The sequence below is a fragment of the Panthera leo genome, chromosome C1, assembly GCF_018350215.1.
Source record: "Panthera leo isolate Ple1 chromosome C1, P.leo_Ple1_pat1.1, whole genome shotgun sequence".
Taxonomy (NCBI): Eukaryota; Metazoa; Chordata; class Mammalia; order Carnivora; family Felidae; genus Panthera; species Panthera leo.
The window spans coordinates 23122718-23147815 of record NC_056686.1 but is presented as its reverse complement, the minus strand read 5'-3'; the positions used below and the strand labels follow the sequence as shown (position 1 = coordinate 23147815).

The window sequence follows — 25098 nt, the reverse complement described above, 5'->3', positions numbered from 1 at the left end:
TCTGCAATGTCACATCTCCCCTGCTTTGTGTGGTCCACTTCCAGGGGGCCAGCACCTTCACCGGCCTCGTCCCCTCCCCTGCCACGGACGCTGACTCCCGCGAACGGCTCTGATGGAAGAACCCCCATGGAATAGTGACGACGGACGTGGCGGTGGCCTACCCTCCTCTAGAGGTGTCAGCCTCTTGCCAGAAGGAGGAACAGACACCGCCCTTCCCACGCGGGCGGCGGGTCACGGCTTTCCGGGGGATCTTTGGCCTGGTTCGCTGTTCACGCCAGTCCCGTGAGGTGGGCTGGCTGGGGGTTACTCCTCCCACTTTGAAGGACATTGGGTTGCGTCATTTCTCTCCATCTACAAGACTCTGGCCAAGTCTAGACCTTTGTCACGTCTTGCTGGGAATACTGAAGTAGGCTCTGAGTAGGCTGCAAGGTCAAGGCACAGGCTTTGGCATGAATGGCTGGGGGTCATCCCCCGGCCTCGGCCAGTTCTTCCCGGGCTGTCCTGGGGCAAACCACTTTGCCCCCTGACTTTGGCTTCCTCCTCTGTATAATGGGCACAGTGGGAACCACTAAAGGGGTTTGGGGGGATCCGGAGGGCAGGCAGAGCCATGTGCCCAGCACGATGCCCAGCACACAGCAGGTGCACAACAGCAACGGGGGTGGTCTTCCCAGGAACAGCACTCACCACGGACTGCATGGACCGCACTCACAACATCCTAAGCACTTTAAAATTTAAAAAAAAAAATTTTTTTTTATTTTTAGAGAGAGTGTGAGTGGGGGAGAAGGACAGAGGAAGAGAGAGAGAGAATCTTAGGCAGGTTCCATGATCTGTGCAGAGCCTGACGCAGGGCTCGATCCCACGACCCTGAGATTATGACCTGAGTTGAAATCAAGAGCCAGACAGCCGACTGAGCCACCCAGGCGCCCCCTAAGTGCTTTTTAATACGCGTGCATTTAGAACAGGGCCTGGCACGTGGTCAGTACTATATAGGTGTTTATTTAAAATAGCATCGTTTTTGACATATGAGCCCATTTTATGCTATGGACTGAATCGTCTCCCCCACAATCCATATTTTGAAGCCTTAACCCCCGACGTGACTGTATTTAGAGACAGGGCTTCTAAGGAAGTAATAAAGGTTAAGTGAGGTCATAAGACTGGGGCCCTGGGACACTAACCCAATAGGATTAGTGTCTTTACCTTGTAAGAGACATGAGAGAGTTTGAGCACTCTCTCTGTGTGAGCACAGAGGAAGGCCATGTGAGGACACGGCAAGGCAGGAAGAGGGCTCTCAGTAGAAGCCGGCCGTGTGGCCACCCTCCTCTCAGACTGCCAGCCCCCCGGACTCTGAGGGAACAAACGTCCCTTGTCTAAGACAGTAAACCCAGTCTGTCGGATCTCATTATGGCAGCCTCAGCGGAGTGATATATTTAATCTTTACAAAACTCATGAGACGTGGTAGGTACTCATTACTTTCATACTTACAGATGGGGAAACTGAGGCCTATAGACTCCGAGAAGACTGAGGGCGTAGGTAATGAAACTGTACAGGCGACCTTGACTCCCCCGCTCTCCCCTCTCCTGGCAAACTCCTATGGGTCCTTCAAAGCCCTGCTCCACGAGGCCTTCCCAGGAACCCCCAGGCAGCATTAGTCATTGAGACTGGTAAGAACAGGAGGGCAGGAGGCCAGGAGGAAATACTTAGGCCTGGAAGAGAAGAGGATGGAGAGCAGGGAAGGCCTGAGGGAGGCCGTCGGGTGAATGAGGGGGAGGGACCCAGGCTCGAGGGAGAGCCTGTGGGTTGGCTGTTGGCAAGGGTGTGAACAGAAAAGTTCTCGGTCCTTCTTCCCACCATAGGTGGCTCTGCCTCGCGGCTTGACCTTCAAGGCCCAGCCCAGCCTCCAGCTTTCTTGAGGTTAACAGACTGGGGCCTCACTGCCCTGGTTTGAGTCCTGCCTCCTCAACTTATTGGCTAAGTAATCTCAGGCAAGTTATTTAATCTCTTGTGCCTCAGTTTCCTTATGGGGATAAAATAGGGATAATCACAGTACCCACCTCATAGAAGGGTCCTGAGGTTTCGTTAAGTCTATGCACGGTACGTAGAGAATGCTTCATGGATATTAGCCAGTAGTCATCTTGAATTACTCCACGGCACGGTGCTCTCTCTTTTCTCGGAATTCCAATGGGCGTATGTAGAAACCACCCAATTTAACGCAACGGTAGTGATAAAAACAATGACCCTTTATTGGACGCTTACAATTAGCCAGACTCTATGCCTGTTTCTTTCTATAGTGTTTCATTTAGACGTCAGAAGTAACCCCATGAGGTATATACGGTTAATATGCCCATTTTACAGATGAGAACACCGAGACCCCTTTAACATGTGTCTCAGGGGCTCCTGGGTGGTTCAGGTGGTTGAGCTTCTGACTCTTGATCTCAGCTCAGGTCATGATCTCATGGTTTGTGAGATCGAGTTCTGCGTCGGGCTCCATGCTAACAGTGCAGAGCCTGCTTGGGATTCTCTCTCTCTCTCTCTCTCTCTCCCCCTCCACCCTCTCTTCTCAAAATAAATAAACTTAAAAAAAAAATGTGTCTGTGGGGCACCTGGGTGGCTCAGTCAGTTAAGCGTCTGACTTCAGCTCAGGTCATGATCTCGCGGTCCGTGAGTTCGAGCCCCGCGTCAGGCTCTGTGCTGACAGCTCAGAGCCTGAAGCCTGCCTCAGATTCTGTGTCTCCCCCTCTCTCTGCCCCTCCCCTGCTCGTGCTCTGTCTCTCTCTGTCTCAAAAATAAATAAAAACATTAAAAAAAATTTTTTTGAAAAAATGTGTCTGAAATTACACAGCTAATACATGGTGAAATGAAGATTTGAACCTGGGACATCTGACCTGGAGCCCACGTGACTTGTTCCAGTCTGTTAGTCATTCACCCAATATTGGGAGATGCCTACTGTGTCCCAGCCACTGTGCTGGGTACCAGGGATATGGAATCAAAAGACCCACAGTCCTGGCCCTTGGGAGACTCACAGGCTGAGGTAGAGAAGCCAGACCTGGAATCAGATGCCTGAGAATCCCCACGATGTGGGAGGGACGGGGCTGAGCCTCACGTCTGCATTCGATCCGTTAGAGGCTATGTTTTATTTAACCATATTCTATCAGTTATTGGGCATATGGTCTGTATAATAATTAAGGCTCCCTCTTCCCAAAGACAAGGCAGGCAGGTTTCTTCAGTGAAAGAGGGATATAAAAAGCACAGCTTTGGCATTATTTTTAGGCTTCCCAGTAAATCTGAAGTTGTCAAATATGAGCACTGCTGGAGCCGTGGTTGATCAACTGAGGTTCTTAGAAAGCCCCCGCCCTTCTGGCAATCGCCGCGCCTGTTCTCACCGGCCCAGACAAAGGTAGCTAGCTTCTGTGTGAGACGGGCACACGCCAAGTCAGAGTTCAATGACGCCTGCTGATATGGATATGCACCAAGCCTCTGGGAGTACCGAGGAGGGGACAATTAACTTTGGGGCTTCCAGGAGAAAATATTTGAGTTTTGAAGGCTGTGTAGGAGTTCCCTGTGAAAAGAAGAGGGGAAACAATCCTTAAACGAGGAGGAAAGGGTGCAAAAGGCACCCCAGGTTATTTGGGGACTGGTGGAAATCAAGTGGGTCTGGAGTGTTGGGTTCATGGGGGTGGTGAGGGTTTCTCGTATAAGCAATGTGGGGGGTTGCTGTGCAACTTTTTAGGGAGCGATATATGGTCAGATTTACAGTTTTGTAAACGTGGCTTTGGTAGCTTAGGGGCAGGTGGGTGGGAAATTGCTGGCAAGACAATCAATTCCCCAACCAGATTGTAAGTCCCTTGGGGACAGTGACAGTCAATGTCTTTCCTTCTGGTATTTTCCATAACACCTCGCAGGGGTGGGGCACGAGGGTGGTGTTCAACAAATGCCTGCTGTGTGAAATCCATGAACGTCCCAGGACGTGTGTATATGGGTGGATTTTAGTAGCACCCAGTGCCGGTCCCCCCGAACCCCTTTCCGGTGCTGTCCGTGGTACTAACACGCACTCTAAGGCTGCAAATCCCAGGGGGCTTCCTGGGGGCAGCTTGGTGTGTGCATGTGTCCGTGCGTGCGTGAATGCATGCGTGTGTGTGTGTGTGTGTGTGAGCGTGCGTATGTGTATGTGTAGGATGAGGTAGGGGAGGGGACCCTCAACATCTGTTTCTTGGCATCAAGGCAGGGTCCCAGCTGCCCCAGCCTTAGAAAGGCTTCCCCTGTGTCTGCGTAGTCTGGGAGGTGGATCCTTACTTCATCTGGCCAAGGCTTAGTGCATGGATCCAAGGCAGGAAATAAAGACAGATAAAAAGGATGGGTTTAGAGTTGGGAATGGGTTTGAATACCACGCTGGAGAGTCAAGATCCGCAGAAAGAGAGTGAAAAGGTCACCTTTGTGGTCCAGAAAAACTGCTCTGGTGATAGCAAGGAGGGTAACTCTGGAATCTTTGGGCCACATGTTAGCACTCAACATCATGCAACACACACGACTTAGGTGAGGGAGGAAATCGGTGAGGGTTAGAGTAACCAGGCAGGTTTTCCTGGAGGAGGTGGGACCTGAGCTGGGCCTGGAAGGATTCACAGAGAGAGCGGGAGGGGAGAGGGGTGTGCCAGGCAGGGGAACTGTAGGAGCACAGGTAGAGAGGTCAGAACGGCTAAGAAGAGGGAAGAGGCACCTGCTTTTCTCTTCTCTGGCCTCCCCGCCTCCTGGCAGGGGCCCTTCTGAGCAGGGAGGCGGCCTGCTCTGGGACTGAACTCAGCGGCATTTCTGGGTGTCTCTGGCTGAGAGAGGGGGCAGGCTCGGTGCGGCCTCGAAAGGTCCTTCCATTGTGTGTGAGGCTCGGCCAGGGCAGCGGAGGCGGGTCCATGGAGCCCTTTGTGTGCAAGTGATCCGCCCAGCACTCCGGCGGCCCCCACAGTCCTCGCTGGCCCTGGCCTCAGAGCCATGTCATAGAGACAGGCTGTTCTGCCTTGGCTGTGGCTCCGATGTCATAGCTGAGGGAGGGGGCGGGGTAAGGGGGTGGACACACGGTGGCCTTCGAGGCTGGCTGAGGGCTAACAAATTGCCTCTTGCCCTTGAGGCTCGTGGGGCTCCGCGAATCACCAATTCATGGCATCCTTTAACTCTGTGATCCACAGGCCAGTGGATGAAACCTTCCAGCACCTGAGTCTCCCAGAATAATGGAGTCTTTTTAGGATCTTTCACAACAGACCCCGTGGGAATCATAGAATCCCGTAGAATATCAGAATCTTAAAAGCCATAGACTCTTTTCCTACCTTCCTTTCAGGGCTGAGATGAGGGTAAAGTGAACCCTTACATGGAAGCTCATAGAACAATCCTGGGATGTCATGAATGCCCCCGAGTGTCAGCTGTGGTCTTTGTCTTGAGGAAGCTCAGGCCCAGAGAGGTGATGGGATGCGACTGGCCCAGGGACAAGCAGCCAGGGCTGGCAACACAGAATTGCAGCGGCCCGGAGGAACCCTGGGGCTGGAGGGGGAGGCTGAAACACGGTGATGCTGAATCCCCCTGCGGCCCAGCCAGCTGGTTCTGGCTCCGAAAGAAGGTCTCTGAGTAAGAGGGTCATTGTTGGGGGGAGGGCGGGAGGCGGGTGCCCAGGACTGCAGGCCTTTGTGCTGGCCCTGGCTCTCAGTGTCAATCCCTGGGGTGATTTAATCTCCCGGGGCCCCAGTTTCTTCCCCTTTAAGGGGAGGGGGAAGGCTCCGAAGTCAGGTAGCGCATGGATCCTGGCTGTGTGTTCCTAGGCAGGTGACATCACTTCTCTGAGCCCATTTCCTCATGAGTGCGATGAGGACAATAGGACCCAGAACTGCCATGGGGACTGAATGAGCTGATATCCTCTGAGGCGGGCGTCACATGCAGGCTCCCCTGCACTCAGGACCCAGCGGTCCCCGCCTGATGGGCTGGTGACTATAACCCCGGGGATGCCTCCGTTTCCTCAGCTGCAAGATGGGCAGGACAGTAAGCCTCCATCATCGTGAGCAATTAGCCGTGGTCAGCGAGGAGACTGGAAAGTGCTGCACAGCTGTGTGTGACTGCGTGTGTGTGTGTGTGTGTGTGTCCCCAGTGCGTGAGTGTGCGCGCGCCTGCGTGCGTGTGAATGTGTATGTCCCCGGTGTGTGTGTGCACCTACGCGTGCGGCCCCCATGCGTGTGCATGTCTGAGTGTGTGAGCGCGTGCCCTCGGTGTGCGTGACAGGGTGGATGAGTGTGTCCGTGACTGCGAGGGTGTGCGCACGCGCACGTGCGGGAGCGAGTGTAGGGATGCCGGTTACCAGCAGAGCCGGCGGCCCGGAGTTGGTCTGTGTGCCCAGAATAGCGGCTTCTCCTGGCGGCCTCCCCGGGGACGGAGCGTAATGAGTGTTTACGGAGCCCCTGCCAGGCGGAGAGGAGAGGCCCGGAGCAGCACTGAGCCAGGCAGCGGCTGGGAGCCCAGTGTTATCATATTAACGAGCATCAGGGTGATGATTACCATTAACAAGATTATTCGCCAGGCGGCCTGCCCCTCCCCAGGCTGTGTCTACAGCAGGGGGGGCTGGGAGGCATCTCTGCCCCGTCCCTCCCGCCCCTGTCTTGGGGGATGAAGAGAGGGTTCCCCGGTACGAAGCCCGCCACACCCTTGTCTCAGTGAAGCTCTCCGGGCCCCCCCGAGGTCCGGCGGTGTCGGCACCCCCACTTCACAGACGAGAAAACTGAGGCTCAGCGAGGGGAACTGGGACGCCCTCTCAGGCCGGTCTGAGCCCAGAGCCGGTGTATTTTCATCGCCCCTCTGTGCTCTCTGTGGGCACTTAGAACGGACGAGCCCTGGGGTGGCGGCGTGCGCGGATTAACCCCTTAATCTTCACTATGACCCCATAAGGAAGGCACTGCTGTTATCCCGTCTGCAGGGGGGAAACTGAGGCACAGAGCACTTGAAGTAACGTGCCGTCCATGTCACAATGTCTTCTGCCTCCAGTGGGCCCCTCTCGTCCCAGGGGTCAGGATGAAGGTGTGGTTCCCAAACCTTTTGTTGTTCTTTCTGTAGCCCACCCGGCCGAGGGCTCTGTGAGTGGGGGCTTGTGGGTAGTTTTCTCCAGGCCCCTCATCGCCACAGGCCCCTCGGTCAGGCTTACCCCTGGGCACAGGCTCTTCATGCCACTTGCCATACAGAGCGGAGGCCGCGACCCCCCCCCCCCCCCCATGCACCAACATTGTCCCCACCCTCCTTGGGACCAAAACGTCAGTGCCTTTAGACACAGTCCCCGGGGTTCAGGTTTACGCATCTGATGGCACTGGCCAGCTACTGGGGGGGGCGGGGAACGGCACCGACGGAGGCGGGGTCCCCAGAGATGTCTCGCCTGCCTGATCAGCTCAGTCACATTCAGGGCCCGCCGTCGTTCAGTCAATGGTCATGCCCCAGCTGAGAATTTCCGATTTCGACAGTTCCCTTGCTCAGTCGGGCCCTCACTCCGTGCTCCCCGCTGCCCAGCCGGTTGCAGGTTTGGTGTGGGGACACAGAATGGAGTCAGTTGTGGTCCCCGCCCTGGACTTGCTCCCGGCCTGGGGCGGGAGACGGACGCCCCCAAACAGCACCGTGTCAACAGTGGGCACGGAGACGCTTCATCTGGGGCCGGAGCGGCGCTGGTCCGGGAAGGCTTCTCGGAGCTGGAGGCAGAAAAGGGGAGGCGGGCGAAGGCAGAGCATGCGCAAAAGTGCGCATCCCCAGGACGAGGCTGGCCGAGAAGGGCCCTGAATGCCAGGCTGTGGCGGAGAGCGTGGCCGACCCCCGATATCCACTCTCCCTCCCACAGTAACCACACGGCGGCTTGGAATACAGACTACATTTCCCAGCCTCCCTTCTGTCTGGGGGTCATGTGACTAATGTGGCCAATAGGGTGCGAGCAAAAGTATAGCGGGTTCAGGGAGGTTCCTGTAAAGGGCGGTGGTGTGCCCTCTCGTCTACCTGCTCCCCTATTCCATTGGCCGGAAGGCGATCATGGAAAACAGCCCAGGAATGATGGAACAAGACAGAAGGAATGTGTGCGCCTGATGCCAAGAGGCGCCAGCCCCTGGATGCTTTTATGTGTGAATTCTTCTATGAGGGTCAGATAAACTTCTCTCTTGTTTAGTGTTCTTCGGTGTCCGAGAGGCTAAACCCGTAACCTAGCTGATAGGCAGGCTAACGGCTGTCACCCCTGAGGGCACAGACAGTGGCCAGAGTTCTGTCGGATGGGGAGTGACATTGTCAGATTTGCATTTTGGGGAGATCTGGCTGCAGAGTGCATGGTGGGTTGGAGGGGAGAGAGAGAGACGGGAGGCCTGAAGACCAGAGAGGGTGTTGATGCCTTAGAAGAGGGCAGAGATACCCAGGCCTGACCAGGGGCAGGTCTGCTCTATGGGCCCTGCTAACAGGGAGGGCCGGGTTGCTCACCCGGGGCCTGGAACGTCAGTCCTGCAAGATCTGGCCGTGGGAGCCCCAGGGCAGCCCCCTCTGGGGAGGGTCAGCAATGCAAGGCTGAGGGTGGGAGGCAGGGGGCTTGGGATGATGGATTTGGGGAGGAGGGGGAGGTGGGTGGGGCCATGTCTACGGTGGAGGGGCCTGGGTGGGAGATGGCAACAGGGGGTGAGGACAGATGACAGAAAGGAAGAGAAGGGCAGCTGGGCTATTTGGGCTCCTCTCCCTGCAGGGAGCAGACACCCAGTCAGAACCCAGAATAAGGGGCTTTGTTGGCTGTCATCGCTGAGCAGGACGCTCTTGGATCAGACTCTGACAAACTGGTGGGGGCTGTCCTTCTCTCCACTCTGCCTGGCCCTGCTGGGCTCATTCTTTTCCATTCCAGATAGCCTTCCTCCTCACAGGGAGCAGCAGGTAGACACAGCCACAGGTAGCTGGGAGTCACAGCCTTTTAGGCTGTGAGGCAGGAAGGAGACTGAGAGCATCTCCTTTCCAGCGGTCACACAAAAATCCCAGGGAAGGAGACTGATTGGCTGGGCCAGGGTCACCTGACCATCTATGGCCAATCACTGGCCAGGAGATGTGGTGCTTAACGGCCAGGTCTGGGTCTTTCATGTAGCCTGGAGCCAAGGGGCTGGGTCCTTGGGATTGTGCCCCCCACATGGAGTAAAGAAGAGGAAACTCCCCTAAGGAGGAAAGCGTTTTTCTGTTACCTGGAGGCCAGGGACACGATCTGTGGGTGGACAGTGATAGCCCCAGACATGGGGGGTCGGGGGGGCGGGGAAGGAGACCTCTGGGAGGAGGTAGGACAATGACTGGTGCCAGGGGACGGGGGAGGCCTAGCCGGAGGAGAGGCTGATGGATGTTTGAAGTAAGATCTTCCTGCGCCTCTCACCCAGCAATAAGTACACCCCAAATGCACCGCCAAGCCCCCTTTCCAGCTTCTGGACTCCCGGTGTCTTATTTAATTGTTAGGAAAGAGCACACCACACCGATTCCTCTGAGAATGGATGGACTGAGGGATGCCAGGCTACTCTTTCCAAAGCGCGCTCTGTCACTTCCTCCGAGAAGCTCTCCTTGACTGCACCCCAGTCTACAGAGCTGGGCCTTCTCTCCTCCGGGCCCCGTGCTCTCCCCGCCCGGCTTACCCTGTGCTTCGGGGAGGGACCCACAGGGTCCCCTTAGCCGTGAGCCTTTTTAAGGCCCGTCTCTGTCCTCTCTGCGTTAGCACTCTCCCCTAGGCTTTGGTCCGGCCAGCCCTTGGGTGTCCGAATGTGACTTTGTATTTGTCCCTGGGTGAAGAAATGTTTGTTTGTGTGTGTCTGTGGTTATGGGTGTGTGCCCATGCGTATACGTACATTTATGTGTGTATAAGACTGTGGGCGTGTAGTGGGTCTGTGTAGAGGTTTTGTGTGTCTGCCTCAGTGCATTTGGGATGGTCTCGGGGCACTACTCCCCTCTGGGGCTTGGTAACCTTGAGATATACACACACAGACACATGCACACAGACCCACACAGAGGTTCAGATACATACAGACATAGACATGCAGTTACACACACATACACACACACACACACACACACACACACACACACATACACACATACACACACCTATCTGGAGCCCTCCCGTGACCCTGCCGCCCAGGGCTGGCTCTGCATGGGGCTACCCTCCGGAAGGAAGGCTGGGAGCCCATGGCCCCGGGGGCAGGCTGGCTGGAATGGATTCCAGGGGCTTCCCCTCCCCAGATGGGAGTGTTTTCTTCTGCCCAAGCAGTGGCTGAGAGCCAGCCCCACCCAGCGACTTCCATTCCCAGCCATGTGGCCACACCTCTGCCGGCGGGACAGCAGGTGGCCGTGCAAAGTCAATAGTTCTGGAAAACACAAAGGTAATGGGGCCTCGGAAGAGGGATTCCCGCCCAGCTGTCTCGGGCACCACCCATCTCAGACTCCAGTTAGAGCATCTGCGAACCACCGTGAGAGCTATTTATGTCATTGTACATGCAGAGGCAGGGCCTTGAGTCAGGTGCTGTGGGGTACACTCAGGGGTGGGGAAGGAAAGGGGACCGGTCCATCATTTGTCAGGTGGATCCTGATGTCCCCTAAAAGGTGCCTTCGCTCTGAATCCCTGGTTCTTAGCACAGCGGCTGGCACATAGTAGGTACTCAATAAGTGTATGTGGCACAAATTAATGAAGGAGGCTATTATTAAACTGATGTCAGAGAGGCCGTTTGCTTAAGGTCGCACAGCAACCATGTGGCAGAGATAGGATTTGAACCTAGGAACTGTCAGAGTCTCCAGCCCCAGCTTGTCCCACTGTCCCTCCAGGTCTGCTCAAACTGACCCAGGGAGCCTGTGAGCTCATTGGCTGGAATGCACATCTTTATTACTTATCTAAAGTCTCAGTTTGCGCATCTGTGTAATGGGTTTGATGAGAGAGTATCAGGTATGAAGTCACAAAGCTAGTTTATAAGAAGTGTAACTTTCTTTTTTGTCACTGACTTCTTTCTACTGAGGGTAGCAGGACAGGAACCTCAGTCATTTGGGGACCTCCTAACTGGGAATGTGTCCAGGTTGGGGAGAAAGGGCAGGCCTGGTGCCAGGAACTGGGGCTGAGAGCCTGCCCTCTGGGCTGTGGCTACCCCACACTGGCTCCGTTGAGATGCCCTCCTGCCTGAGTGGCCTTCGAGGTCAGCCCTCGGATGTCACAGATCCCGAGCTGTCCAGCGCTGGGGCTCCCTTGGCCCCTCCCGGGTGCACGGGGATTGTTCTGGACCTAGGTGTGTGTTCCCAGCCCAGCTCCCGCACTTGGCAGGTAAGTCTCAGCAACCTCAGTTTTCTGATCTATGAAATGGGGATAATAACCATACTCGCCTCTTCGGGTTGTCAGAGCAGACAGATTAATCCACACTGAAGGCTTAAAGCAGCACCTGGCGCATTGGAACTGCTCAGTAGGTGTGCTTTTATCCATTGCTATTACCTGCCCTGTTCTGGAAGCTTGGTTCAGGCCAGGGGTGGGGGCAGGACTCCCTTGTCTTACAGCTTTGTCTTGGGTCACTTCCATGCCTATCCCCTCCTCTCTCTCTCTCTCTCTTTTTTTTTTTTTTGGTAATATTTATTTATTTTGGGGAGAGCGCAAGCAGGGGAGGGGCAGAGAGAGGGGGACAGAGGATCCAAAGCGGGCTGACAGCAGCGAACCCGATGCGGGGCTCGAACTCATGCGCTGCAAGATCGCGACCTGAGCTGAAGTCAGACGCTCAACCGACTGAGCCACCCAGGCGCCCCTACCCCCTCCTCTTGAGGGTCACATCCTAGGTCCTCGGGCCACTGGAGGGTCAAGCTCTAGGCTCTTTCGGGGTCCGGGGGGCCCCAAAGGACAGTCTGGTGCTAAGGGCCGTGGATGTTTCCAGAAGATTCAGGTCCCAATTCCTGCCTTAATTCTCACCAGCCTTGTGACTGTGGGCAAGTGACTTGACCTACCTATGCCACAGCTTTCTTATCTGGAAAATGGGCGGGCACGAGACTCCTCGGGCCGGGGCCAGCAGAGCTGTGGACACAAAGGGCCATTGTTGCGAGTGCCTCCCTCAAGCACAAGCTGACCGGGGAGATGACGCAGGGAAGGTTGCCCCAGCGACGGTTTTGGACTACAGCAGTCCCGGATTCCCCCTGGGAAACAGGAAGTCCATGCTGCCCAGGTCACCGCCCCGGCCACAGGAAACCAGCTGACCCCTTCCTCTCCAACACCCCCGCCCCCCACCTCGCCTGCCCTCAGGCCCAGGAAGAGAGCTGCGGTCCTGTCAACAGCCCGGCCCGGCTTCTGAGAGCAACTCTCAGAGCCGCTAGGGCCCCAAACAGCATCTGGCCTCTCATTTCATGAGATGAGTGGCTGAGGCTCAGAGAGGGAAAGGGGCCTGCTCTAGGTCACACAGCACCCAGGGCTAAGCAGGGGCAGAACTCCTGGGAGCTCAGCAGCAGCCGCGTCAGCGTTACATAATGAGTGTTTTCTCTGGCTTCCTGTCGGATCACCACCTACACAGAACTCGTTCGGTCCTCACAACCCTATGAACTAGATGCCACGATTCGTATTTTATAGCGCACCCGAGAAGCAGAGCTGTCACATATCCTGCCCCAGGTCACACAGCCAGGAGGTAGTGGAGGCAGGATTTACACCCGAGCAATCAGAGCTGGAGACGGCCCGATAGCATCTGGGCCCAATTCTCCCAGTTTTGAAGCGGGGACACTGAGGCCTGGGGCGGAGAGGGAGTGTGTCCCAGAGCACGCATGTTAATGGCAGGCTGGGACTGGCTGACACCTTTAGAGTTGCCCACCACCCTCTTCAGCATCTTCACTCATGGGACCCAGGCTTTCTTCACGGTGGCGACGGGCCCAGATTAAAAAAAACCAAAACCATTTTTCCCATTCTCCCTGGTGCGTTGGGATGCTGCGTGACCCATTCTGGCCCATGAAATATAAGCAGATTCACGGGGTGAGGCTTCCAGCAGAGTCTTTAAAGGGAGGTCACCCAACTGGTATGGGCTTCTAGCTCTTTGCCAGTCCCTCTCTTCCTGCTCAGAGCACAGACAGGATGCCGGAGTGGAAGCAGCCATTTTGTGATCATGAGGGTCCGGTCTTCTTGGTAGGAGAGGAGGACAATCCCTCTGTGATTGAAGCCCCAGCCCAGTGTTTTGTTTTGTTTTGCTTTTTGATCCTGTTCCTCGCAGCTCAGCGTAGTCCTGACTTGTGTCTAGAGGTGAAAGGACGCTGAAGAAACATCCAGTTCAGTGATGTTCAAGTTTTGTGTTGCATCTAGGCTCCGGGACACCTGCAAAACCAGTGGGAGGCAGGAAAACTGGAGGGACCCTGTGGAGAAAAGCTGTGGTTTTGTTTTGTTTTTTGCCTTTGCTTTTTTTCCCACTTCCGTTCTTGCTGGGACCTGCACGCCTGCCTTACACACACCTTAATGCCTGTCCTCCTCGTAAAGGTCAAGGAGTTAATGATTCCTTTGGAGACTTCCAGCACCACAGATAATCTAAGGGGTGACCGGGCAGGGTCGTCCTAAACATTCTCCAAGACCGCTGACTCCAGACACCCTGACGCCAAGACCCTGGGCTTCAGGGCGTCAGTGAAGGACACTCGGACCCCGGCCCTTGATCGGCCCACTTTCTGGATGCCCCACAGGACACGTGCACCAGCCACAATCGTCAATAAAACCCCAGACGCCAAGCAAAGACGAAGCTCTCTTCTCTCCTTTCTGAGTCTCCTGGACACTCAGTCCATCTGTAGCTACTCTCTCTCTCTCTCCAGGAAACTCTGCTTTCGCCTCCTGCTGGCTCACATTTGATGTTCATCCTGTGCCAAGCCGACGGCCCTCTTGGCTGGCCCTGTGGGACCCCCTCCGGGTCTCTGGACTGGGCCTGCTAGCATCAATTGAGTGTGTGTGTGTGTGTGTGTGTGTGTATTTATGTATATTTATACATACATAACGCTCAAATTTCCAGGCCCTGTGGGAGGAGGACCCCCTCTCCCTGCTTAAAAGAGAACAGCTGTTTTTCCATTGCTAAAATGGTGTAAAAGCCACCGTTTCATCACATTCTATGTAAAGGTGGGGAAACTGAGGCTCAGCGACAAGGTGGTGGCTTCACGTTGAGGATAAAGAGGCCCCACAGTGCCTTGCGCGGAGGAGGAGGAGGCGGGCAGCCAGAGAGGGACTCCGCCACGGGTAGCAAGCAGCCCAGAGCGCAGGTGCGGGCAGGGGGAGCCGGGCCCAGGTAGGGGGACGCACGGGGACTGGACAGGGTCAGAAGGCCGAGCATCGCTGTGACCCAGGGTGGTTCCAGTGTGATGTGGGAGGACAGGTCCCAGCCGGTGCGTCTGAACCCTGGGCCGGGGGTGGGGGTGTCTTCGTGAGCGGGGCAGGCTGAAAAGGGCTGAGGCATAGGGTGCCCAAGAGAGGAAAGTCCCAGCACCCTTTGCCTAACGGAGCCGGTGGTGGGAAGTGCCTTTGCCCTGCTGGGGCCCTGCTGTGCGGCCTGAGGCAAGCCTTGGCCCCTCTCTGGGTCTCTCTGTGGGTGGGGGAAGCTCTCCCCAGGGCTCTTTTCGCTCTGACACCCGGGAAATCTGGTGTAACAGGAATGATACCGGTTTTGAATGTACCGGTGTGTTTCTTAACTGCTTTCATGTGACTTTCTTCCTTTTCAGCCAGAGGCGTCCAGGGTTTTAGGAATGGGATTGAGGATCGAGAGCACAAAAGAGGAGAATTGATGTTCGGCTTTTGACTGAATAGGATCCTGCAGTCTTCAGCCAGATAATGGTCTTGAAAGCCGGGCTTTGTTGAGAGAGGGGAAGGCTTTGTAAGTCCCTAAAGTCCTCTTTGCATATCAAGAGCCCAGCCTGGCTGTCTGGGAGATCACAGGAGGAGCGCAGGGAGATGGAAGGAGAGGAAGAGGGAAATGCTGGCCAGACAGGCAGAGGACGGGGAGGCTCAGCCACCTGGGGGGGGGGGGGGGGGGAGGGCAAAGCAGGGATTCTGGCCAGCAGGGACCAGGAGGAGGACATGGCCTGGGGCCCAAGGAGACACCCAGGGGCCCGCCCTCCTGGGCATCAGCTTCTGGTGGGGATGAGACCACAGAGCCCCCAAACCCTACACGGGGTCCTAGGGCATCAGTGCCGATGGCCCAACTCTGCCACTTATGCAACGTGGAGAAGGAGGTAGGATGTGGGTGTGGGAACAGGATGCTGGCAGGAGGGGTGTCTGACCTTGCTGAGGCCCACCACCTGCCTGCGTCACCAGGATGTCTAGAATTCCAGCCTGCCCCTTGAGGATCAAGAGAGCGTAGGACGCTCTCTTGTAGGACGAGGTGCTTTGAATGGATTGCCCGTGTGTGGACTGGGCGGGCCACGCACACACGGGAGACCTCACCCCACTGCTTCCAGGAAGCTCGGGAGACCTCACCCCACTGCTTCCAGGAAGCTCGGTCGGATTCTCCCCACCCACCTACCTCTAGCCCCTGTCGCCTTATTTGGAAGGAGAAGTGGGAAGGGGGGAAACCTTGAAACAGTGAGCATTCACCCCAAGGCAACAGAGTTAACCCCAAAGAGACCATGTTCAACTGAAGAGGGACAGACTCGGATCTCACTGGTAATGAATTTGCCAATTAAGAGCCCTCCACCCCGCCTCTACCATCAGTGGGATGAGTAGGTGAGCGTGAGATGAGATCATTTGTGAGAGCTAGAAGGAAGCTATATTTACTTTTCCTTTGTGCATCTGAACAATAGCGTGCAGTTTTGAGCTGCCGATCCCGAGGGAAAGGCCTCATGTTTGTCCTTCCCTCTCTTTGGTCAGGTTTTCCTTGGCCAGTTTTTGCAGATGGAGGCTGGCAGGGAGGGGAAGGGGTGGGGGTGGGGGTGGGTAGATGGCTACACAGGTGCTACCTGCCCCGTCTTTTAGGAATCGTTGCCACACGTGTTGCCTTACTTGATAGTCTTAAGGATGATCGTCCCTCTCTGGGGCAACTGAAGCTCAGAGAGGTTAAGCAGTTTGTCCGGGGTTACAAAGCAAATTGGCAACGGAGCTGGGATTTGAACTTGGATCTTCAGATTCCTGAAGTCACGTGCTTGTCACTCGCACAGGTGCTGTGGAGATCACCACCGCCACGTGATTGATGACGGTGATTACAAGGCCCTGATCTACTTGGGGGACCCTCCCGGCATGTGACAGGAGACATCCACAGCGATTAGTCGGGGGCCTCACAGGAGCTGCTTGCTGGCTCCCAGGCGTGTCACGGCAGTGGGTTCTGAGCCATCACTCTTCCTACGGTGGATGAGGAGGCCCAGATGCGCCTGGCAAAATGATGTACAAGAAAGACTCATGCGTCTTGCTCCAATTAAGATGTTGGAAGAGAAGAGAGTCTAATTGTCCCACAATTACCTTTATTTATCAAACTCAGAATGAAGTGTGATTATGAAGTGTCTCAGGAGAAGAGTGCAGAGTAGGGGATGGTCCAGGCCCTGCCTGGCGTCCCAGCCGCTGCGGGGGAGGAAGGACAGCCACGGCGGCACCTGCGGATGGCCTCCCTATGGAGGAAGCCAGGTAGATGAGCAAGGTGAGTTCTGGCTCCCGCTGTGCCACCGGATTGCAGGGGACTTTGTCCCTTCCCCCAGCATCTGGGACAGACCTCCAGCAGATTTTCCATAAACGTTTGTTGAATCTGTGGGTGACAGGTAAGGCGACTTAGGCTCATGAGGGTTCAGTAATTTACCCGAGGACACACAGTCAATAATTCTCAGAGCCACAAATCAGTGTGTTTGACCGAGTGGAGTTCAAGTGCTTTGAAACACAGGACCAAGGATAAGCCGAAGACGTTGGTTTATCATTGCACGGTCACACACCCACAATAGACCGAGGACCACTTGGATGCATCAGAATAAACGTTCAGAAAGAAAAGAATGAACGAACTGATTATATGCCAGGCGCTGTTTTATGCACCAGTGCTGCAGGTATCTGTGAAACACCATCTCTAATTTCAAGAAACAGTCTAGTGGGGAGACAGAGCTGGCAAGGCAGTGTGACATGTGCGGTAAATGCAGAATGTCCGGGTCCCGCAGGTGGTTGGACCAGGGTGGGGGCCAGGAAGAATTTCCTGGAGTGCTTGACATTTGGGAGCAGTCTCAAAGGATGAGGGAGGGATGGGATAGATAAGCCAAGGAGAAAAGCCTGTGCAAAGGCCCTGGAGGTGAAAAGGTTGACCCTGCCGGGCTGACCTGTCTGTGTGCGGGTGGGCACCGGAAGCTGTGGGATGGGAAGTGGTGACCCTGGGCTGGCCTCGGCCCTGCCTGCTGGGCCAGCCATCCACTCTGAACTTGTAGACTCCGGAGGCCCCTGGCCGCTGCCACACCCTGCCAGCTCCCGTGGCACGAGAGAGGAGGAGGAAGCAATCTTAGTTTGCTCAGTTTCCTGTGGTCCTTCCGTAATCCCTGTGCTGGCTCCAAGGAGCAATGGCTCAAGATAGCTTTCCACAGCAGGATGGATGGCGGGCCACAGACGGGCTTTTCCGACCTGGGGCTCCTTTTGTATCCGTGTGTTGGCTGCTGCCTGGCCACAGCCCGTGCATGCCCAGCTGTGGCCGAGCGGGCAAGAACCAAGGAGGGCTGGCATTTGTAGAGGACGGACTAGGAGATACACACAGTCCTGGGGGCTTTCACACATGGTCTTCTCACCGACTCCTCATTGCAGCCTAGAGGTGGCGCTGTTATCCCCATTTTGTAGATGAGAAGGCAAATGCTCAGGGGGGTTAGGAAGCTGGGCCAACATTTAGACCAAGATTGTCTTGGTCCACTGTGTCAGGACCAGCCAAGCAACTAAAGGCAAATGTTGGTCCTACCGGTAGGTCCAGGGTGTGTGAAATAGGGAGTGGGCATGAGGGCCTGGGGGAAAGTGCTGGAAAAGTTCAGTTCTCCTCAGCTAATTCTGACTTTGAGTGCCTTGAGTGGCCCTTCATAGGAAGACAATAACACTGCTGATGGTCCTTTATATTTTAATATACGGTATATCCATACATGCACTCATCCAACTCTCCATATCCATGTCCACCCATCCATCCACCCATCCTCCTAACCATCCATCCATCCATCCATCCATCCATCCATCTACTCATCCATCTATCTATTCATCCACCCATTCTCCCATCCATCCATCTATCCATTCATTCATCCATCCATCCATCCATCCATCCATCCACCCATTCATCCATCCATCCACCCATTCTCCCATCCAGCCATCCAGCCATTCAACCATCCATCCATTCATCATCCACCCATCCATCCATCTACTCATCCATCTATCCACCCATCTATCCATCCAGCCATTCTCCCATCCATCCAGCCATTTATCCATCCATCCTCCCATCCATCCAATCACCCATCCATCCATCTATTCAGCCATCCATCCATCCATCCATCTACCCATTCTCCCATCCATCCATCCATCCATCCATTCATCCATCCATCATCCATCCATCCACCCATCCTCCCATCCATCTATCCACCCATCCATCCATCCATCCATCCATCCATCCATCCACTCATCCATCCATCCATCCACTCATCCATCCATCCATCCTCCCATCCATCCATCCATCCATCCATCCACCCATCCATCTACTCATCCATTCATCCATCTACCCATTCTTCCATCCATCCATCCATCCATCCATCCATCCATCCACTCATCCATCCATTCATCCATCCATACATCCATCCATCCTCCCATCCATCCATCCACCCATCCATCCACTCATCCATCCATCCATCCATCCATCCATCCATCCTCCCATCCATCCATCTACCCATTCTCCCATCCATCCAGCCATTTATCCATCCATCCTCCCATCGATCCATCTACTCACCCATCCATGCATGCATGCATCCATCCATCCATCCACCCATCCATCCATCCATCCATCCATCCATCCATCTACCCATTCTCCCGTCTATCCATCAATCCATCCATCCATCCATCTACCCATTCTCCCATCCACCTATCCACCCATACATACATACACCCATCCATCCATCTACCCATCCATTCATCTACCCATTCCCCCATCCATCCAGCCATTCATCCATCCATCTACCCATTGTCCCTTCCATCCACCCACCGATCCATCTACTCATCCATCCATCCATGCATCCTTCCACCCACCCCCCCACCCCCTACTACACACACATTGGTTAATTTAGTGTTTTAATGAGGAACTGTGAGAACCCAGGGTCTTTCTATATTTTTGCTCTGTGGTCCTCAGAACATCAGGCTTTTGTCCCCATCTTTGCTCCTCATGGCTGCAGGATCTCTGAGCGTCTCTCCTCACACATCAGTGTTCAGAAGCCAGAAGAGAGAACATCCCCTCTCTGTGTTTCTTTAATGAGGAAAACTTTCCTGAGGGATCCCCGGGAGACTTCCTCTCATGTCTCCTGGGTCAGAATTGCATCACATGGCTCTTCCAAAACAGCTCTCTGGCAAGGTGAAAGGTATCCCCACGATGGCCGTAAACTAAACAAGATATGTCACTGGCAGGCGGGGAGGGGCTCAGATCTCCTTGTATAGGCTGCCAGAGACTCTAGGGGAATTGGGATTCATTTAGCAAGGAGGAAGGAAGGGGAAGAGGGAGGTAGCTGATGAGTAGGCAAATGTGTCAGCCACTCCATCCATCTTCCCATTCGCTCATCATCTGCACAGCGATTCATCCATATATCCCCCATTTATCCATCCATGCGTCCATTCATCTATCAAACGTTTATTGATGCCCACTGAGAGCCAGGCCCTCTGCTCCTCATCTGGTGGGAACTCACAAGAAAAAGATCTCGTTAGGGAGAAATATGGAGTTTCCCATCACACCTCTGATAACTGCTTTATTTAAGTCCCAGTAAGAATCATATCTGGAGATCGTGCTGTGCATTGCAGTTTGCGAAGACCTCCCAGGACCACTCCTTCATTCCACACACGTTTATTAAGCATCTGCCACAGCCAGGCACAGCTTTTTAGTTTTACAAAGTGCTTTTTCCTGCATTTGTCAGGGAGAGCGCTCCAAAGTCAGAGACCAAATGTATTTTGGAGGCAGGAATGAAGCGTCCCTCAGGCCTTCTTCAGAGCCAAGGGTGGGGAGTCTCCTGGGGTCAGGGTTGTTGACGGGGTGGGCTTCCCCTGGGGTGAGGGAGAAAGTGTTTTCCAGAGACAGATCAGGGCCTTTCTAGAACTAAACAGACAGCATTTTTTAGGGCTGGAAGTCAGCGTTGTTCAGGGCTAGGGTGGGGTTTCTGCGTCCACAGGTTATGTCTTCTGGATGTCACCCTGTCCCAGGGTGTCTTCTGGGCCAGGTATGATGGAATCGTACTTTCCAGTACAAAGTGGGCATCTCTCCTAGCCCCAAGGGGAGGTGCAGATCTTCCCTCTGAGAAGCCAGGCAGTGTCCCCCAGCCCTCTAGGGGCGGTGGGGTTGGTAAATGTAACTTGGCCTTTGACACGAATGCCTCCGTTTTGGTCAGGCCCACTTGCCTCCTCACCCTTCACCTCCCAGGACACTCAGAGCCTGTAACCGGTCTGTGCAACATCTCAGGATCTCCATATCTACCTGATATCCCACCGACCCTCATCATCCCACGTTCTACCTCCTGGGTCCCTCTCTACTCAGACCCAGGGATGCAGGGCAGTGTCGCTGTAAGAACAATTACTTCCACTCATGTGTCAGCTAGAAAATGGGCCTCGCCTCCCAGGTGATCAAATTCTAGGCCTTCCAGATGAGAAGAAATACCTTGAATTATGTATGTATTCTTAAGGTCATTAGGATAATGGCAGGACACATGAGGACATGAGGAATGTCCGTTTTTCAGAACATTCTTGCCTTCCGTGTCCTCTCAACCGTATCCACTCTTGGTTGAGAGTGGGGACAGGGGTTAGCGACATGTGTGGCTTAGAATCCCCCATGCCCAGAGACCAGGGGCCCTTCAGACGCTGGAGCTATGATTACGTCAGATCCAGAGTCTTCCCCACTCAGAGGCTCAGAGCCCACGACCTTCGAAGGTATTAGGTCTCCATTCTTGGGGGCTTAAATGGCAGGGTGATGGAGCCAGCTCGTAGTGGCGATTGTATGAGGTGCCTCAACACATCTCCTCCCAGATCTGCTTTCAGTGACGTCACGTTGATAACTTGAACTCAGCCACGGTGGGGGTGTTCCAACCACCATGGAAATCGGCAAACACTACCCGTCAGCGGCGCCCCTCTCCCATTGAGGGCCTGTTGTTAAAATTCACCAGCACCCCACTCAGAGACCTCCAGACTCAGAGCAGAAAGTCCTCCAGGTTTAGGGGCGGACTTTCTGGATCTTGTGATGAAACTATTTTCTAGATTTTTGGATATTGTATTTTCTGGAGCCCCGCGCAGTACAGATCATAGTCGCAAAGGGGGGTATTTCCTGGAGCTTAGGATGGAGTGTTTTCCAGAGCTAACAACATAGAGTGATCGCTACGGGCAGAACAAATGTTTTCCAGGGTGTGCAGTGAGGTGTTCCCCTGTGCTCAAGGAGTGTTTTCCAGATCCAGGGATGGAGTTTTTTCCCAGAGCCGTGGACGGAAGTTTTCCCACTCCAAAGTATGGAATTTTCCAGAGCTGGGGATTGTGAGTTTTCTTGAGAAATCGAAAAGCAAGTTCTCTGGGTTAACCCTGCTGATGTAAAGGACCTCAGAGCCTGTCCTGGGTGTGAGGCCCCCTGCGTGGTATCTCGGAGGTAGCAGCCTTCTAGCAAATGTAAGATACAATGTAGGCAGTGAGGAGAAACGTATACTGGCCTGTCCGGGGGGCCGACGGTCCTTAATGGGGTGTCCTGGCAGACCTCCTTCCTCTTCTGACCCTCGTTTCCACACCACAAAATCAAGGATGGAAAGAGATGACGCCAGCTAATATCCACACCAGCTCCGACGTGCACTAGCACTCTAGGACCTGAACCCTGGCCTTCAGAAGCTGCCCCAAGGTCTGTCCTTTGAGCAGGGAGAGCGGAGTCATGTCTCAGTGTATGCAATGACATCCGTCAGCATCCTGTTGGAGGGTTGGGTGAGGTCCCGATGGTGCAAATGCGGTGACTCGGCCAAGGACCCAGGAGTGGAGGTCCCCTTGTGGCTAATCAGTCCTCCTTCTCAAGACTTCTCGGCCACCTATACGTGCAAAGATGAACAGCAAATGGGAAACCAAAGCATTCCCGTGCCAAGAGTGAAGGGAAATCTGCCTTCTGTCCCCAAGAAGGGCTCTCTGCCCAGAAGGGAAGGACAGCATTTCTCATCACGTGAGCCGAATGTGTTCCTGAAGATGTATTGCAAAGCGAGACTTTGGAGACCATACGGCCTTCCTGGCCCATCACACTCCCAGCCAGTGAACACAAATGTCTCAGAAACCCTGTTGGACACGAATACGACAACGTTTCAAGGAGGTCTGCCCCAAATAAAGCCTTTTAAATTGAAATCAATAAAAAAAAAACTATTGTTTTTTTAAATTATTATTCTGATTTTAAAATCACCCGATTCTTTTTTTTTTTTTTTTTTTTTTTAATTTTTTTTTTTTTTTTTAACATTTTATTTATTTTTGAGACAGGGAGAGACAGAGCATGAACGGGGGAGGGTCAGAGAGAGAGGGAGACACAGGATCCGAAGCAGGCTCCAGGCTCTGAGCTGTCAGCACAGAGCCCGACGCGGGGCTCGAACTCACGGACCGCGAGATCATGACCTGAGCCGAAGTCGGCCGCTTAACCGACTGAGCCACCCAGGCGCCCCCAAAATCACCCGATTCTTTAGCCCTGTATGGATGAGCCGTGGGCAGGTTGGTGTACCGGGGTACATAGAGGGGAGGGTGTGAACGGGGTGTTCTTTTTGCATCACAATGGACACGTGCTGTATTGTAAATAACCAGTAGATGGGCGGGGGAAAGACGCTAGAGCCGGCTGCTCTGGACCCGGGCTGGGAGTGCCCTCAGGTGTCTGGCAGAAGCAAGGAAAACGTAGGGAAAATAATCAAGCCAAACCCCCGGATACCTGTGGGAGAACCGCCGAGAATCACCTGCTGCACGTACTACCTTCTGCCACATGTGCCTGCGTGCAGCGTGAGTGCTTCCGGCAGTGACGATCCCGCACGTGTTAATTACCGCACATCTTTGTTTCCTGTGCTCGGGACCTCAATTTTTCTTTTCTTTTCTTTTTTTAGTAAGCCATTCAGATGTGAGAATTCAGCTAGTAAGGGATAAAGTTACAATTGCTTAATTTCAGTCAATATTTAATTTATTAAAGCTACAGATTTTAGAAGCTAACTTTCGCTGTTGTTTCCAGCTTATGGATCTTGATATTTTATTTATGAACTTAGTAATTTTCATGTAAAAGTAAGATCACATTTACTTGTTTATTGATCCAGATTCAATTAACTCATACATTTGAAAGATTAAATTCCCACAAACTTTTAGCACCGTTTACACGTTGAATTAAGCAAATTCCTTTAGATATCTCAAACTACAATTACACATTCAATTTATCTGATTTAAACCCTTCAAACACCTGACAAGGGAGATTTACAAATCTGATGAACAAATTATTCCCAAGCACTTAAATAACTTTTGTAAATCAAATCCAACATAAAATTAGTTGCTCACATTTTGTGTCAAACATAAAAAACAAGGAGAACATGCATAAGACAAAACAATGATTATAAAATTTCTTACTACAAATGTAAACACAATTTATATAAAATGTTCAGTATTATGATTTATTTCTTTATTGTCTTTTCATGTTAAAAGAAATATGTGTGAGTCAACCTATACATTTTTCACCCTCGTCAAGGTGAACTACATTTCTGTCTTGCATTAAAAATTGGGTTACTTGGGGGCTGCCTGACTCTTGATTTTGGCTCAGGTCATGATCTTACGGTTCGTGGGATCGAGCCCCAGGTCGGGCTCTGTGCTGAAGGTGTGAAGCCTGCTTGGGATTCTCTCTCTCCCTCTCTCTCTCTACTCCTCCCCTGCTCATGCCCTCTCTCTCTGTCTCTCTCAAAATAAATAAACAAAAACCACCTAGGTTACTTGGGAGAAGGCTCAGGTCCATGACATCGGAGGAGAGGCTTTGGCTGAACCCTGGACAGGGCCATCAGACACCAAAGATGCTCCAGACCACCCGAAGCCCAATCATGAGTGGACTTTCCAGACATCTGATGGGTTGGTCTCCCTCTTGAGGTAGGGTTCTGTTGGCCATGTCATCAGCACTTTCTAAACTCTTGTCCTTTGGCTAGAACTTAACCAGTAGAGTATATGTTTCAGTTTTTGGCCTCTTAGGTTTTTCCTGGAAACAACCAGTCTCTTAAATCAATGAGGGGAATCCATGCCATTGGATTCTTCTTCATTCCCCTTAGTTGACCCAGTTGTGTAATTGCCTACATGAAAACCTAGCATGCTCAAGTCTCTTGCCCATTTGTTCTACAAGGTTGTCTTTTTCTTATTCATTTGTAAGAGTCCTTTAGATATGCCGGATGTGAGTTCTTTACCAGATGTGTCTGCTGTAAATATCTTCTTCCGCTAAGCTGAGATCAAGAGTCTGGGTCTCTTGGTACTTGATTGCGTACTCAAGATCTCTTGAGTGTCCAATGGATGTGTCAAACTTTATATGGCAAAAATGGATCTCTTATTTCTGGACTCTATCTTCTCTCTTCTCACCTCCTCTCCAAATCAGAAGTTGGCACCATTATTCATCCAGTTGCCTGGCCCCATTCTTTTGAACTCCTTTTTATATTGTGAGAGAAAAATTACATACAGAAAGTACATAAAAACTCAATGCATATTTAACAAATAAAGCAAACATCCGTGTAACTACCCTACAAGCCAAGAAGTAAATAACACTGCCAATGTTCAAAAGTTTCTTATAAATCTCTAAAAAATACATATTATAATATATACTATAAGATTTATAGTAAACTATATATTATAATATATAGTGTAATTTATATCTAAATATCTATTTATTAGAGTATATATTTTTTAGTTTTGCCTATGTTTGGACTTTATATTAATGGAGTCACACTAATGCATCTTTTGAT

At 53.0% G+C, this 25098-nt stretch overlaps 1 long non-coding RNA gene across 1 annotated transcript; it reads right to left on the bottom strand.

Moving 5' to 3' along the window:
* Nucleotides 1-3103: 3103 nt before the first annotated feature.
* On the bottom strand, nucleotides 3104-4965 carry LOC122228332. Its single transcript, XR_006206526.1, has 2 exons — nucleotides 4712-4965; nucleotides 3104-3556 (listed from the first exon to the last, which is right to left on the bottom strand). It is a non-coding gene; the product is annotated as an uncharacterized LOC122228332 (long non-coding RNA).
* Nucleotides 4966-25098: the final 20133 nt, after the last annotated feature.